General features: G+C 44.3%; 1 protein-coding gene across 2 annotated transcripts in view; it reads right to left on the bottom strand.

Moving 5' to 3' along the window:
* Positions 1 to 18,248, bottom strand: part of tmem231 (transmembrane protein 231) — a 150,906-nt gene that overhangs the window by 60,487 nt on the left and 72,171 nt on the right. The window contains exon 1 of one of the 2 annotated variants that reach the window (XM_078210676.1): positions 2,339 to 2,390. The exons of the other annotated variant lie outside the window; for it this stretch is intronic. The gene's annotated coding sequence lies outside the window, so the exon portion shown is untranslated. Of the gene's footprint in view, positions 1 to 2,338; positions 2,391 to 18,248 lie in introns of those variants that run through there. 2 annotated transcript variants of the gene reach the window in all.

Below are 18,248 nucleotides of genomic sequence, written 5' to 3'. Positions count from 1 at the left end.
TCTATGTCCCTCTGTAACTTCTGACATCCCTCTAGACTATCCACAACCCCACCAACCTTCGTGTCATCGGCAAACTTACCAACCCATCCCTCCGCTTCCTCATCCAGGTCATTTATGAAAATGACAAACAGCAAGGGTCCTAGAACAGATCCCTGGGGCACACCACTGGTGGCCGACCTCCATTTAGAAAAAGACCCATCTATACCCACTCTCTGCCTCCTTTGGGCAAGCCAGTTCTGGATCCACCGGGCAGCAGCCCCTTGGATCCCATGCCCTCTCACTTTTTCCAGAAGCCTTGCATGGGGGACTTTATCGAACGCCTTGCTATAATCCATATAAACCACAGCTACCGCCTTCCCTTCGTCAATGTGTTTAGTCACATTTTCGAAGAACTCCCCCAGGCTCGTAAGGCACGATCTGCCCTTGACAAAGCCATGCTGAGTATTCTTGAGCATACTAAACCTCTCTAAATGCTCATATATCCTGTCCCTCAGGATCTTCTCCATCAGTTTACCAACCACTGAGGTTAGACTCACCGGTCGGTAATTACCTGGGCTATCCCTATTCCCTTTCTTGAAAATAGGAACCACATCCGCAATCCTCCAATCCTCCGGCACCTCTCCCGTCTCCATCGACGACGCAAAGATCATCACCAGAGGCTCTGCAATCTCTTCCCTCGCCTCCCACAGTAACCTGGGGTACATCCCACCCGGACCCGGTGACTTATCTATCTTGATGCCATTCAAAGATTCCAGCACAACCTCTTTCTTAAAGTCCACATACTCAATCCTTTCAGTCCACCGCATGCCCGCAGTACATCCACCCAGGTCTTTCTCCTCTGTGAAAACCGAGGCAAAATACTCATTGAGCACCTCTGCCATTTCTACTGGTTCCGTACAGACTTTCCCGCCTTCACCTTTTATAGGCCCTATTCCGTCACGTCTCATTCTTTTACTCTTCACATATTTATAGAACGCCTTAGGGTTCTCCTTAATCCTACCTGCCAGGGCCTTCTCGTGACCTCTTCTGGCTCTCCTAATTTCCTTCTTTAGTCCCTTCCTACAAGCCGTATACTCTTCTAAATCCCTATCTTCGCTCTCTGAGCCTTTTGTACGCTTTCCTTTTCTTCTCGACTAGGTCCCGCACAGCTTTCGTGCATCACGGTTCCTTTAACCAACCAACACCTCCCTGTCTGCTCGGAACGTTGTCCTGTAGAACTCTAGACAGACATTCCTTGAAAAACTGCCACCTCTCTTCAATACATTTCCCCGAGAATACCTCCTTCCAATTTACTCCTCTAATTTGCTGTCTAATGTCTTCATATTTCCCCTTACTCCATATAAACACTTTCCTAGCTTGCCTGATCCTCTCTTTTTCCAATGCAAGCCTAAAGGAGATAGAGTTATGATCGCTATCCCCAAGATGCTCTCCCACTGAGAGATCTGACACCTGTCCAGGTTCATTGGTCAGTATCAGATCAAGTACAGCCTCTCCTCTTGTAGGCTTGTCCACATGCTGTGTCAGGAAACCCTCCTGAACACACCTAACGAACTCTTCCCCATCCAATCCCCTTACCCTAGGGATATTCCAATCTATGTTTGGGAAATTAAAGTCTCCCATCACAACAACTCTGCTATTACTGCATCTCTCCATGTGTGCTTGTTCACGTACTGATGCCATTCTCCAGCAGCTAATGTCTCAAGCTCACTGGTATTGGGCCTTTCACCTGGTGCCAGGCATTTACAGAATATTTTGTGACAAGCTTGCCAGCTTGATGTCCCATGTCTAATGGTGTCAGGCTTATTTGCCAATAGTATTAATCTGGATTTTACAAGCAAGCCAAAGGAATTTTTTAATTACAATCTAGAATCTGTAACCAATGAAAGAGAACTTTGGAATTATGACTTACATCAACATTGCTTTGGGAATTTGAACCGATCCATTAGATTATATACGAGTGGAATGTATTGACAGTAGAGAAATGTTAATGATAGGGCCCTATGTCTCTCTAGCAACAAGTGGATAGAAGTAAATTTTGACAAGGTGACAAGTCCACAGAGAACAATTTATTTAGATAAATAGGTGTTTCCATCCGTAGACAAACATGGAAGATGTTTGAACATTTCTTACAATGGCTGTGTGTAAATCAAAGTCTTGTGTTAGTTTATTAAATATTATTCAGCTTTGTGCGAGTGGCAGAGCTCAGTAGAATGGTTACTTTGCAGCTTTGTGTCAACACAAAAAAAACACAAGCAAATAGAAATTTTGGAGGGTCTGAATTATCAAAAGGCGGAACATTTTAAATTCATATCTAATTTAAAAAATTTAAAAATCATACCTGTAAAATCTTTCTGATCTCAACTGTAACAGTTTGCAGACTGAGTAAATCTGTTTCCTTGAGGAGTCCAGCAGAGTTTATAATTGAAACAATGAGCAGCTTTCAGACGTGGCTGTGCTACTCATGAGTCAGGGAAGTTGGGGGACGGACATTGAGTCTGAAAGGTTTACAATTACCAAATGAGAGGAAAACACTGCAAAACATTGTTTTGGTGTTTGTGGAAGGCACAGCCTGTACTGGCTCTGGCTAAACAGATAGTTATATTTTTAAATTCCATGCAATCCGAATATCAAAAAATGATATCAATAGTCTACATTTTCTTCCTAGCTTCATCTTTTAAAATCCTCGCAGTCAAGAAGTAAATAAGAAGGGGGAGTCGCAGATAAATGAGAGGTTTTTAAAAACAAATGTTGAGCTCTTCATTTAAAGAATGACAGTGCTTAGGAAAAGGGAAGAATTTTTCTCTCACTTTTGAGAGCCAGCGCCAGCAACAAAAGCCTTCCAGTTGAAGCATACCAAGAACCAGGTACAAAAGAGGGCTCTGTATATTTTTCTCCAGAAACATACCTTGACATCATAATTACAACAGCCTCCTCCCACACTGTGCCTGTGTTCTTTTCGTTTCTACGTCCAATGCCAAGCATTCTTCCCACCGGTTGGAGTGAGATTCCCAATCATGTGCTCCCAGTAGGAAGCAGCGCTCGAAGAAAAGGTGGTTCTGAGGTAGAGCTTCATAGTGCAGCTCCCATTCACTGACCCGCAACTGAACTTAATGCCGGACTTTTGAATTTACTCTTTATTGGTGATCTGTGCCAAGTTGAGGATAATATTATCTTGTGAAATCAAAGAACTAGGTCAAGACAGCCGGATGTAATTCCACACAGGATGCATGCGGCCTGTAAACCTTCCTTTCAACCTTCACTAAGTTCAGTTCGAAGGCTTTTTGGGGAAAAATTTGGTGCTCACTATTTGGCCTGATGAATGAAGAAGCTCCACTTCTCCGAAAACATTTGATAAAATCTGCTCTTGTTAATTCAAAGCCACAAAAGAAAATAGCTATCCTGTAACTGGACTCAAGCAATCCATACTTAATTTTGATTTTTCAAAAGTAACAACTCTGAGTTGAAAGTGTAAGCTGTACACTTTGTTAACAGCGTGCTTGTGAGAAAGCTATCTTACTCAACTGCAGTTAAGTGAGCTGCCCGAGGAGATTCAGTGACTGTCTGCCTAAGCTCTTCTTCATTCCATGTGCCCACGACCATAAGGATTCTACAAATTCTTCCAAGGGACTGGAAGTGAAGCAGAGGGTGACTATGCCATTTCTCCCTGCTGGAGACCTCATCCATCATCACAGAGGGACCGTAGTTTGAAAACTCCAGGGAATTCTGCATCTGCACCAGTGCAACAGAGGCTCCCAACCCATAAAGGAGGAGGGCGTTGGAGCAGCACCAAAAGACCTGAATTGACTAAAGAGCAGAGGATGGTTTTTAAAACATTTTATTGACACCTGGCTATCGTTTCAAAAACAATAAATCAAACTCCATGGGAACAATTACTGTTCTATCTCAATAAGAATGGCAACTAATTCCAGGCCCTTCATTTGCTCAGAATTGGACCTCTGCCTCCTTTCAGCCTGTACATAGACTCATTGGTCCTCTCAGTGGCAAGTTGGGAGGATTTCCAATGGTATCCTGAGGACATTCAGGAAGTTGGCAATCACCTGTTAAGCAGTAAAGACACTCTCTGAAAGAAGAGGTTCTTAATACAGCAGTCACCTAATGGCCAAGGGTACAGGGCCAGATGGGGCGGGGCCTACTAGGGTGGGGCCTACTGGGGGGCCGATTGGTGGTGGGGGGGACCTACTACCATTCTGCAATGGGGGAGGGAGGGAGAAGAGTAATCGGGGCTGACCATGGTAGGGGTGGTGGGTGATTGCGCTGGGCATGGGGGACTGGCGATTGGGGCTGGCATGAGGGGGGGGTTGGGAAAGCCAGTGATCGGGGGGGGGGTGTCGGGTAGGCCAGCGATTGGGGGTGTTTCGGGGATAACATCAGTAAGCCAGTGATCAGGACGCCAGTGATGGGGGGGCCAGTGAACATGTGCCAATCTCCCCACTGACAGACCGGGGCATGCTTAGTGGCCTGCTGAGCACTATGCTACCAGCCTCTCCTGCGAAATGAGGCCCCGCCCCCACTTTCCGGCGTGAATCTCTCCGAGGCACAGAGTGGCAGAGATTCATTCAGGTAAGTATGCCCAAAAAACGGGCGGGAAAATCTCCCATCCTCCCGCCGGTTGGGCACTTAGGTTTTTTTGGGGGAGAATCCCGGCCATAATATTGAAATTCGAGTCAAGTCACTTTGGAATGAAATCAGGAAGCATTTTCACACCAATTGAAAAAGAAATAATTTACTCCCACAAAAGGGCATGGCTATTGGGTCAGTTGCGGTTGATTGAGTTTTGTTACTTGAGGGTTCAAGTGTGTCACAATGATGTTACTTGTGCATGAATGATATCACTCTGCAATTTCACTCGCTGACCAAACATATATTGAACTGTTTAAAAAGGACATTTTAAGATATAAGATGGTGCTGGCTTTAAACAGACCCTGTTTTTGTTGGAGCAAAGGCCTTATCCTGCAGCATGTGACTTACATATTTTCTAAGTAGAAAGGAATGCTTGTGAAGTACAGACAAGATATGTAGAATTATCAAACTGTCACATTTTAATCCTCAGCCCATTAAAATTTGAAAACAACTGCCTTTTTGTGTCTGGGATCTGTAAAAAGTTGTTAAAGCAATTTCTATAGTTGTTCATTGACGTAACCCTAAGTGCTCTCATTATAGTATTATTAATGCTTGAGTGCTTTCCACAACCTATCATTATTGCAGTGGAGGGTTGTAAGTTCACAGTTTAATTGGCAACTTGAAAAGGATCTGTTAAGAATGAGCTGTTTTTGATCTGGGTTATGAATACAAATGTTTGTTTTTAATAAGGGATTACGTACTTGGGAAACTTTAATTGAGATTTCATGAATAAGTGTGCTTTTTTTATAAATGAATTTTGTAATAGATATTCAGAACTTTATTTTATTTCATCTCTGCTTGGCTCCTGAGGTTTGTCCATTGTGGATAGGGGTGAGTTGGCATGGAGGGTTTGAGGGCAAAGGTGCTGGATGGGGGGGTCATGAGGTGGGACTAAGTTGTCAAAGGAGTTACACGGGGCTATGGGGTGGGCGAAGGTGGTAAGGGCTGAGCACTCGAGAGCCTAACATTTCAGTAAACAACCAGGATGAATTCCCAACTAATTGACACGGTCTTTTCAACAGCCCGTGTCAGATTACAGCAGCCTCTGTGGCTGCCTCCAATCTGCGTCTGGGACCGGCAAGCCCAAATCAATCGCGCACCCACACCCCCTCACCCCCAAATGAAGATCCCACCATTTGGGCCACTTTTTCCGGGCTCTACTTACCCACCTCAGTGAAAATCCAGGCCCAAGTGAACATTTGTAACCTTGGTTTGCATATTTGCTTCTAACTACATGACACTGATTGGAACTAGTATAAATTGATCGTGCCTAGTCGGCAGATCCTTTTTTTAAGGAATATTGTAGATTAGAAACTGAGGCCAGATGTCAAAGACCAATCAAAAATCAATTACAAGTCCCAGTAACTGGTCAATTAGCTGAAATGCTTTGTAAAGGAGGATTCTAAATTTGAGTATATGAATTGTTTAGGGTATTAGAAAAGGAGATCAAAACCATTGTAATTGCAGCAGGGAGAAAATGGATCCAAAAACAAGGGGCTCCTTCTATTTAGGATCCTCCGAGAAGGGGCGACACAGTGGCACAGTGGTTAGCACTGCTGCCTCACAGTGCCAGGGAACCGGGTTCGATTCCCAGCTTGGGTCACTGTCGGCGGAATTTGCACATTCTCCCCGTATCTGCATGGGTTTCCTCCGGATGCTTCGGTTTCCTCCCACAGTCCAAAGGTGTGCGGATTTGGCGGATTGGCCATGTTAAAATTGCCCCTTAGTTTCAGGGGGACAAGCTAGGGTAAATGCGTGGAGTTACAGGGATAGGGCCTGGGTGGTTGTGGTCGGTGCGGACTCAATGGACCGAATGGTCTCCTTCTGCACTGTAGGATTCTATGATTCTATGAAGTCCTAACAGGACATAGAAGTCTAAGAGGTTATAAGGGTTTAAGATAATGTCAGAGTTTGAGAAGTCTACGAGGCAAATCCAGTCTGGGTTTTTGTGCGCTCTGCTGTCTATAGCTGGAACGGGAGGTATAATCTGTGTCAATCACTGCTTGGCTGTGATGATTGCCCTTTTAAGGGCAACACAGCAGAAGTGCGTCAACTGGCTTGAGGGACAAATTGGGACTGAGATTGGAAAATCACCCCAGGAGGTGGAGTCCTACTTTGGGCAGAAGTTAGTCTGGAAGACATGGAGAAGACATGTAAGGACTGGGGCAGCCGGTGGGCTGCTCTGAGGCAGCTGACGGGGGTGGGAGTGGCTGCTGGCCTCAGTACAGTTTTCCCTGTTAATAAATACCTTTTGTGTTCCTGACGAAGTCTGTGAGCATACATCATTACGCTAGTTTACACTAGCTTAATAAATCTTTCCACTTTGCCATAATTTGACAGTCTTGGTCTTGACTTATTAATTAAAGCCAAATTCCTTACAGCCTTCACCCCTACACAGTTATGAGGTTTTCCTGGCAGCTATGCATGTGAAGTTGCAACGTTTCCCAGTATTCTGTACATGTGAGACCACAGGCAACAAGAACTTCATCAGTGCCTTTTATTGAGCCACATTGTTTATTATGCAAAATCTTTTCATGTGCAGATCCTTCTAAGCTTGAGCGAGGCGAGAAGATGATTGGGGATCAGAATACTAAAGAGGAAAGCTCTGGTCAACAACAGCACAAAATGAATCAGGTTGTAGACAGAAAAATCCATTACTGACATATTTAGTCACTTAAGATAATACTACTGGAAAACGGAACATCGTTTACTTTAGCTTGGGAATAACTTACTACTGTAGGATTGGTGTTTCTAATGATAGAAAGGAAACAACAGGGCTGGTCGGATAATGTTGATAAAATACTGCGTTAGTCACACTAATTAAACGCATCAATAAGTTTGTTTTACCCACTGATTGCCCCGCTTTCTGAGCCGTAAGTCACAAAAGTTCTTCTGGAGCTTTGTAAAAGTAAACACCACACTGTCGTGCAAACGAAAGGTCTGGATTTTTTAATTAGGTCCACTGAATGTACATTTATTAACAGGTGAACCCAATTGGAAAAATGGTCTGAGCTCCATTACAAAAGATCTTCATCCACTCCATTCACCGTATGCATTTCCGCAAGAAAGGAAATCATGTGTAGGGGGAGCATGTCTGAAATGGGGAATAGTTTGATTTGAAAATTACGTAAAAAGAAAGACTTGCATTGACATAGCACCATTCAGGATTCATGGGCATCTCAAAGCACTTTAAAGCCAATTACTTACTTCTGAAGTGTAGCCACTGTTGTTGTATGTGGAATGCAGCAAGGAACACAGGAACATGAGTAGGCCATTCAGCCCATCGAGACTGCTCTGCCATTCAATGTGATCATAGCTGATTATCCACATCAATGGCTCTTGCTGCACACTATGCCCATATCCCTTTATGTTATGTTCAGCAATCTGTCAATCGCTGCTTTGAACACACTCGATGACTAAACTTCCACAGTCCTCTCTGGGGCAGAGAATTCCAAACATTCATAACCCTCTGACTAAGAAATTCTTATAATCCTGTTCCTAAGTGGCTTATGTTGCAATTGTGCCCCCTGGTTCAAGACTCCCTAACCAAGGGAGACATCTTACCTGCAGCTATTCTGTCTATCCCTTTAAATACTAGTATTTTGAAGGTTTCAATGTGATCACCTCATTGAAACCGGTTCCAGTTGTAGATTTACACTTTATAACCTCTTGCCATTTAACAAATATTCTGCACATCTGTTCCTGCTACTAAATTTGATAACCTCACATTTCTCCACATTATATTCCATCTGCCATGTTCTCACACACTTACCAAGTCTATCCAAATCCCCTTGAAGATACTTTGCATCTTCCTCGCAACACACATTCCCATTTAGTTTTGTGCCATCCATGGAAATATTACATTTGCTTCCCACATCCAAATCATTGATATATTGTCATGATGATGTACAAAACCCCCAAATTAAACCCCAAATTAAATGAACATGCTGAAATTTTAACTACGACGTGTTTATAAGCCACAGATGATTGAAGATGTAAATTCAGAAAATGTAAGTTTAGTCACTGTCTGAATTGCTCCAGTGTGGGTGATATTAAGAGAGAGACAATGAAATATCACACCCTTTGTCTCAGACAGACAGTAAAAGGAAGAAGCCATGCAAACATGAACTGCCATCTCCTGTGGAGATAATGGAAACTGATTATCCTCTCAGCAGGAATCATAACCTGTAATTGATGTCCCAGGCTGGTTTGTTGATTTTCACCTTCCATGAATACACAGGACACTGAGATAAAAAGCCAACTGCAAAACTTGATGTATGATCGAGTGTTGGGTGTGTCAGAGTGTGACACAGAAGCAAGGAAAGACATCAGCAATCACCCCTGCAAAGGTTTGCAAGTAACACTCTCTCTCTGATTGCTGAAGCAAGCCAAGTCAGCAAAGCCACAGCTGAAAATGAAGCAGGAAAGCTTCTCAGCTAAACTACAGGACGCTAGAATCCTGAAACCAGCTACTCAACTGCTGAAGTCTGCACTATTGGAATCACAAATCTCAAACGACCACATCTACACCGCATTTCACCATCTACTCCCCACGGACAAGTCAAAGGCTGATTTGTATATTTATTTTAAACTTATTTCTTCACTCAATTCTCAATTTATAAATCTATGTGAAAATATATGCATGCGTTTTATTACATCAAATAGGTAATAAACTCATTCTTTCTTTAACTCAAGAAAGCTCCTTTTAAAACATAAATATATTGGGACTGGGTAGAGGTATCCCCAAGGAAAGGGATCCGTTTTGAAGTAATCTAAGTTGCAACCAACTGAGGGAGTTGAATAAAGAAAGGGAGCCAGTTTATCCCTTGTCACCTGGGGTATAACCATTCAGGATTTAACTAACTGAGGCTTGTGCTGAGATATTCCCACAGAGGGAGCAGAGGGCAACAAATTTGGGGACCTTGCCCAGGGACAGGGTGTAATAATACATTGTGAATAGCTGCGGCCCAAATGTTGTTCCTTGCAGTAAGTACCCCACTAGTCACAGTCTGCCAATGTAAGATAATTTCTAACATCTCCTGCCAATCTATTTATTCCTTCCCTGTTTTCTGTCTGTTAATCAAACCTTAACCCTTACTAGTATATTACCTCCTATCTCATGTACTTTAATTATGTTAACCAAATTAGAAGGGACAGTAAATATTGTAAATGGGAGCAGGAAGTTACAAAGGGACATAGATAGATTAAGTAAGTGGGCAATATTATGGCAGATGGAGTTCATTGTGGGCAAGTATAAGGTTGTCCACTTTGATCCTAAGAAGGACAAATTGGTGCATTTTTGAAATGGAAAGATGAAACGGATGCTGCGCAATGCAATCTATAGGTTAAACTGTTCAAAGATATTTCAACCACAGAGGAACTGCATGTGGCTAACAAGTTGTCAGCTGGACAACTATGTTCTAAATCTAAAGTAAGTACTTGTTCGGTAAGAGTACTTCAGTGAGTAGATGGAAACATTTTAACACAGATGTTCTGATCAGTTTCCAACTTGGAACAGATTTCTAGCAGGGAGGAAACGACATGCTCTCCAAGTTCTGACATCACCTAGCGACAGACAGAATTACTTCAGTTTGTGCAAATGCTAGATTCGAATACAAGGAATCACTGATCCACCCATGCCTGCATTTTCTCCTATTCACCCTGATGTCTTCAATGTTTTGTAGACTCACCAAGTTGACTTCACATGATAGTTTGTTTCAGTTTTCATTCCTCACATGGTTGCTGGGCATATTGAGGTTCAACTTAGCAGCATCGCCAGTTGGACTGTAGCAAAAAGAAAATCGAGTGGAGTGCAAAACGGCCTGTTCCATCGTTATTGCCCAACTGGGCAAATTATCCCCAACCCAAGCTTCACTCATGTCATGAATATAGAATCTTGGAATCGTAGAATCGCTACAGTACAGAAGGAGGCCATTCAGTCCATCGAGTCTGCACCAACCACAATCCTACCCAGGCCCTATTCCTGTAACCCCACATATTTACCCTAGCTACTCCCCCTAACACTGGAGTCAATTTAGCATGGCCAGTCAACCTAACCTGCACATCATTGGACTGTGGGAGGAAACCGGAGGAAACCCACACAGACACGGGGAGAATGTACAAACTCCACACAGACGATGACCCGAGGCCGGAATTGAACCACTGTGCCACCGACAGTCCCAATTGTAAAGCCAACCTGAAATTGGCTGTAGATGAGATAGTTACTTTCTAACCATAGAGAGGGTGGTTGAAGTCTCTTCCATAGATTTTAATTTTAAATCTGGGATTGTGAAATTTTTTTTGATTAAGCAATCAGAGGCAAAGGCGGATGGATGGATGATCTCATGTTCCTAAACAATGTTTCTTGAACTGTGACTCTGTTATTGTTCAGATTTATTGAAACAGCTTTATAACATGTTGACCTTACATAGCAACTTACACATTTGCTTCAGAGGCCTCCTCCCCACAGCTCATACAGCTGATTCCTGGTGGTTTTATATCTCTGCCAGGAGAATGTCATTGTCAGATATTCTGAAATTAAAATTTTTTCTTAGCTTCTCTGCCACCGCTGATGTTGCAGTAATAGTTCTTTCCCTGGTGCTAACATAGCCACTTTCAACAGCGCCTGTAACTCTGTTCCACTGTGGAATCTTCTCTGCTGTCGATCATTGATTTCCCCATTGTCCTCCTCGCTGAACAGCTTTTTTTAACCTCAACATCTGCCAAGGACATATTAAGTTGTCCTCTTGTTACTATCAACATATTGGTTGAATGAAAACGTAGTGAAATGGGATAAATATAGTGCTCAATCACTACAGAATATTGATATTATTTTATCTTAACTATGAAAGCATTGAGACATAACAAATCACCTCTCAGGAACTTAGACTGAGCATTCTATTGAATTAGTTGCCTGCGTTCTATTAGGATTTTCTTGAGGTTTTTGTGGGAACGCCTGTTACTAATGAATATTTAGCCCCAGTATCCCATAGTTCAATCTGGCTACTAATTGCACTTGAGGACATGTTTGGGGCATTGTGCCTTCAAGTGTTCTGTTAAAGATTACTCTGTAGCATTTTGGGATTTTTAACTATCTGGCTTGGAGGAAGTTTTGCTTTAATTAATGTTTAATTTGTTACTAAAATAAGATTTAGTCTTACAAAGCGTTAACCTCAAGAATATGAGAGCTATTTGGAAAGCTCATTGTTCATGGGATGGGAAACCAAACACGCCAGTCAGTATAAACAACAGGCTATTTGCTTTTGCATGTTGGATCAGTTTTAGGCTGTTATTATTTGCTTTACATTTTACAATTGTGACTATAAATAATGACTATGATAATGATAATGTTGTAGATGTGGCGAAGGGTGTATAACGTGGACAAATGTGAAATTGTCCATTTTGGCAGGAAGAATTTAACAAAACACTTTGGGCCGGATTTTCCAGCCGCACTTGCCCCACAGCCGGAAAATCCTGCCCCAGGTCAATGGACCTTTGCATGGTCTGTGTCCCGCCCACTATGATTCTTGTGGCGGGCAGGACGGAAAAATTCCACCCTTTATCTAAATGGTGAGAATTGGCAGAGCTCAGAGATTCAGAGGGATCTGTGTATCCTCACAAAAGGGTTCTGCACCTGCTCCACTCCATCCAGCGCCCTTGTGTAGGTCCCCTCCAAAAAGCGCAGTGCTGCCTTCTTGCCTGCCGTCTCCTGCAGTCGTTGTGGAACTGGGGAATGCTGGGGAGCTGTTTATATGGAGCTCCCCAGTGCTTGCAGCAGTTAAGCCGTTGAGAGGTGGGTTAATCAGTGGCCGTGATTCTTGTGGGTGTGAAAATTATTGCTAATGAGGCATAATATTTGGCCCCAAAAACACGCCGGTGCCGTCAACGGGAATCACTAGTTTTTCGCACGAGAACCAACACTTTGGCATTTTTTGGTAAGATTTTGCCCATTGTCTTCATCTCTAATATCGATGTGGGATCCTAATGTTGTTTTGATCTCTGTATTGTCATGTTTTCTAATTTTTTAATATATTTTGTGTTTGATTTGCGTATTAATAAAAGAGATATTGCGCAAGATTTACCAGCTCCATTTGCCGTGCCGCAAATTCGGTTATTGTTGCTCAATCTCACGAGAGGGCCATAACGGGATTTACACTAGCAAGATCTGAGTGTGATCCTGATTTACATGAATTTAAATCTACTTAAATATATTCAAATGACTTTACACCATATCGTCTGGCCCCATCGAACGCTTCCCCGGCTGCGCGATGTCATGCCAGCGCAATTACTTCCTGGTTTTTGATAATGAAAACCAGTCAAGAGGATCGCGCCGGGAATGTGGGTGTGCCTGGAGGCCCCGGGGTTTGAGGGCCAATGCTGGGCATTGTCCCCTGATACCCTGGCACTGCTACCTGCGAAGGTGCAGTGCTTGGGGCACTGAGGTGGCGCTGATTTAGGCACTGCCAGGGGGTATCCTCCTCCAATGGGGGGGGGGGGAGGGGTTGGTTTCCCTTATGTGTAGTGGGGGGGGAGGAAGAGGAAGGGGGATGCACTCCAAAGTCAGCACAGGAGGGACGGTTTGAGGGGGCAAGAGTGCCCCCCAAATTCTTCCACGGCGAGGGGAGTCACCCCAAAGCTTGTAGGGGGGAATCCTGCATGATTGTGGGGCGGATGGGATGGAGTGCATTACATTCATAGATCGAGGTGTCCTTCAATAATGGCGCCCTGATCTCTGTGGAGCCGGTCTTGCCAGTTCTATCATGCCCTGCCCTGCCAGTGTGATGGTGCTAACCATACCCCCCCCCCCCAATCCCTCCGATTTTTGGAGTGTCAGCAGACCTGATGAGAACATTTGGAGTGAAACACACTGCTGTGAACCTGACACTGTTGCGGGCCCTATTTCACCATTTTGATTTTAAGTGCTGGGCGGACTTGAAACTGGGAGTGTTTCAGAACCGACTTTTAGACCCGTTCTCAGGCGCCCCCATACGCACTCTGCCTGAAAAAATGTCAGCGATTCTGAATCACGCTGCACAAGCCTGTGGGCGGGGCTTAATGCACCCGGAATCCTGCAGCTCCGATCGGTGCCTCCAATTGTGCATGCGCAGAAAAAAGATAGAATGCAACTCCCCTGCCACATCCTCTCTGGGCCGGATAATGTCTCTCCCTGGCCCCCACAGACATTGCCCCACCCCCCCCAACATTACTGACCCCCTTTCCCCCCATCCCGTCCATCACCCAGACCGATCATGGGCCCTCCCCCCTTCCCCCCCCCCACTGATCTCAGGCAGAAAGCCGTCGGACGCTCAGCACTCATCTCCTCACTAACTGCAGCACCCGAACTGGACTTTTGTGGAGCATGTCTGTTCCGCGCCGAACCTGGATGGGCGAACGCGGTGGTAAAGGGGAAAGTGCCGGTAAGGTTGGGCGTGCAGCCCATTCTGTCAATTTAAATGCATGCAAATGCATTTAAATGGCCGTCGCACCCATTTCGGCGCGGTCCCGATTGCAACCATTTTCGGGCTTTGGTAAAGGGGGAACCGGCACGGAGGTGGGCATGGATTGGGCTACTCGCCTCACGCCCGACTTTACCAAGTCTTTGCCCCCTAAAGCGGGCGATGGTAAAATTGGGCCCTGTGCCTTTTTTCTGTAAAACTCCATCCATTGATTACCATTTGGTGTCTCGTCCAAATCTGCCACGGTACCAGTGAGAAATCAATAACTCTTGCTGTAATCAGGGTGGTGTTCTTGCTTGTGTGTTAAATCATGAATTAATAGTTTGAGCCAGTCAGTCAGAATGTTATTTGTCCATTGTTTGGAGAGATCAAAACTGTATGAGAGTATCTCATATCATTTCTAGTGCACACCTTTATAAAAGAAAAGGATTCATTGTTCACTGTGAAGCTTGAAATCCCAGACTACCTCATGCATAAGGTCACATTTCAATTTATGGGAAGTGAAGACTTGCCTGTAAGAAATTGATTTAATTGTGCATTAAAGGGGACAAAGTTCCAGGCTGCAGCATAAAATGAATTATATTACTCCATGAAATGCTGGATCAAAGTGCATACTTATTCGGATGTATGTATTGTATTGTGTTATGATGGCCACGGGGGATCATCAGTCGATCTCCCCGGGAGTCTCACAGAGTACGAGCTTCCCTGTTAAGCCAGTGGAGTTTCACCCAATAGGGAAGGAGCAGTGGAGAGGGAGGCGGGGGGGGGGGGGGGGGTTTAAAACCAGCTGGCTCCACTCGGCCGGCAATCGAAGGGCTCCAGGTCTTTACTTGTACCCTGTGCATTGAATCAGGCGTAAGGGCGGTAACAGGATTCTCGCCAAGCATCAAAGCTGTTGCGAGTCATTACAGAAACGTGGCTGCACGGAGACCAGGACTGGGAGATGAATATCCAGGGGTATCAGGCATTTAGGAAGAATAGACAGGAAGGAAAAGGTGGTGGGGTAGCTCTGTTAATAAAAGATAATATCAGGGTAGTAGTGAGGGATGACATAGGCTCTAAGGAACAAAACGTGGAATCGTTATGGGTAGAGATAAGGAATAGTAGGGGGAGAAAGACACTAGTAGGCGTGGTCTATAGGCTCCCAAATAATAATGTTGAGGTGGGGAGGGCTATAAACAAGCAAATAATGGATGCGTGCAAAAACGGAACGGCAATAATCATGGGGGACTTCAACCTGCATATTGATTGGCTGACTCAAGTTGGAAGGGGTGGGATGGAGGAAGAGTTCTTAGAATGCTGTCGGGATAGTTACCTTGAACAGTATGTTACAGAACCGACGAGGGAACGAGTTATCTTAGATCTGGTAATGTGCAACGAGGTAGGTAGAATTAAGGATGTTCTTGTGAAGGACCCTCTTGGGTCAAGTGATCACAATATGGTCGAATTTCTGATACAAATGGAAGAGGAGAAAGTAGGGTCCCATACCAGTGTCCTCTGTTTGAACAGAGGGAAGTACGATAGGATGAGGGCTGAATTGGCTAAGGTGGACTGGGAGAGCAGACTGGTAGGTAGGACAGCTGAGGAACAGTGGAGGATTTTTAAGGAGATCCTTTTCAGTACTCAGCAACAATATATTCCGGTGATAAAGAAGGGCTGTAAAAAAAGGAATAACCAGCCGTGGATAACGAAGGAAATTAAGGAGAGTATTAAATTAAAGACCGATGCGTACAGAGTGGCCAAAAATAGTGGAGAATCGGAAGATTGGGAAAACTTTAAGAAACAACAAAGAACAACTAAGAAAGTGATAAAGAAAGGAAAGATAGGTTATGAAGCTAGGCTAGCCCTTAATATAAAAAATGATAGTAAAAGGTTTTACAAATATATAAAAAGGAATAGAGTGGCAAGAGTGAATGTTGGACCCTTGGAGAAAGAGAGGGGGGATTTAATAGTGGGAAATGAGGAAATGGCTGAAACTTGAAATAAGTTTTTTGTGTTGGTCTTCACGGTGGAAGACACAAATAGTTTACCGAATATTAACGATAGAGGGTTGGTAGGAGGAGAGGTACTCAATACAATTAATGCTACCAGGGAGGCAGTGCTTGGTAGACTAACGGGACTGAAGGTGGACAAGTCCCCGGGCCCGGATGGAATGCATCCCAGGGTACTGAAAGAAATGTCAGAGGTAATAGCGGATGCGTTAGTGGTTATTTATCAAAATTCGTTGGATTCTGGGATAGTGCCGGCAGATTGGAAAATGGCTAATGTTACGCCACTGTTTAAAAAAGGAAATAGACAAAAGGCGGGTAACTACAGGCCGGTGAGCTTAACGTCTGTAGTTGGAAAAATGCTGGAATCCATCATTAAAGAAGAAATAGCAGGCCATCTTTTGTTATTGCAATGGAGAGGGATAGGGCCGTACGGCAGGGCAAGGTTTACAATTGGGGGAGAGGTAATTATGATGCGATTAGGCAAGAATTAGGGGGCATAAGATGGGAACAGAAACTGTCAGGGAAAGGCACTAATGAAAAGTGGAACTTTTTCAAGGAACAAATACTGGGTGTCCTTGATAGGTATGTCCCTGTCAGGCAGGGAGGAAATGGCCGAGTGAGGGAACCATGGTTCACGAAAGAGGTGGAATATCTTGTGAAAAGGAAGAGGGAAGCTTATGTAGGGATGAGGAAACAAGGTTCAGATGGCTCGATTGAGGGTTACAAGTTAGCAAGGAACGAGCTGAAAAAGGGGCTTAGGAGAGCTAGGAGGGGACATGAGAAGTCCTTGGCGGGTCGGATCAAGGAAAACCCCAAGGCTTTTTACTCTTATGTGAGGAATAAAAGAATGACCAGGGTGAGGTTAGGGCCGGTCAAGGACAGTAGTGGGAACTTGTGTATGGAGTCAGTAGAGATAGGCGAGGTGATGAATGAATACTTTTCTTCAGTGTTCACCAAGGAGAGGGGCCATGTTTTTGAGGAAGAGAAGGCGTTACAGGCTAATAGGCTGGAGGAAATAGATGTTCGGAGGGAGGATGTCCTGGCAGTTTTGAATAAACTGAAGGTCGATAAGTCCCCCGGGCCTGATGAAGTGTATCCTAGGATTCTTTGGGAGGCAAGGGATGAGATTGCAGAGCCTTTGGCTTTGATCTTTGGGTCCTCACTGTCCACGGGGATGGTGCCAGAAGACTGGAGAATGGCGAATGTTGTTCCTCTGTTTCAGAAAGGGAATACAAATGACCCTGGTAATTACAGACGAGTTAGTCTTACTTCGGTGGTTGGTAAATTGATGGAAAAGGTCCTTAGGGATGGGATTTACGACCATTTAGAAAGATGCGGATTAATCCGAGATAGTCAGCACGGATTCATGAAGGGCAAGTCGTGCATCACAAATTTGATTGAATTTTTTGAGGAGGTAACTAAATGTGTTGATGAAGGTAGGGCAGTTGATGTCATATACATGGATTTTAGTGAGGTGTTTGATAAGGTCCCCCATGGTCGGCTTATGATGAAAGTAAGGAGGTGTGGGATAGAGGGAAAGTTGGCCGATTGGATAGGTAACTGGCTATCTGATCGAAGTAAGAAGTTTAACAACACCAGGTTAAAGTTCAATAGGTTTATTTGGTAGCAAAAGCCACACAAGCTTTCGGAGCTCCAAGCCCCTTCTTCAGGTGAGTGGGAATTCTGTTCACAAACAGAGCATATAAAGACACAAACTCAATTTACATGAATAATGGTTGGAATGCGAATACTTACAACTAATCAAGTCTTTAAGAAACAAAACAACGTGAGTGGAGAAAACATCAAGACAGGCTAAAAAGATGTGTATTGTCTCCAGACAAGACAGCCAGTGAAACTCTGTGGGGGTTACAAATAATGTGACATGAACCCAATATCCCGGTTGAGGCCGTCCTCGTGTATGCGGAACTTGGCTATCAGTTTCTGCTCAGCGACTCTGCGCCGTCGTGTGTCGCGAAGGCCGCTTCGTGACACACGACGGCGCAGAGTCGCTGAGCAGAAACTGATAGCCAAGTTCCGCACACACGAGGACGGCCTCAACCGGGATATTGGGTTCATGTCACACTATTTGTAACCCCCACAGAGTTTCACTGGCTGTCTTGTCTGGAGACAATACACATCTTTTTAGCCTGTCTTGATGTTC

This window comes from Mustelus asterias, chromosome 4, assembly GCF_964213995.1.
Source record: "Mustelus asterias chromosome 4, sMusAst1.hap1.1, whole genome shotgun sequence".
Taxonomy (NCBI): domain Eukaryota; kingdom Metazoa; phylum Chordata; class Chondrichthyes; order Carcharhiniformes; family Triakidae; genus Mustelus; species Mustelus asterias.
This window is presented reverse-complemented; position numbering and strand designations above follow the sequence as displayed.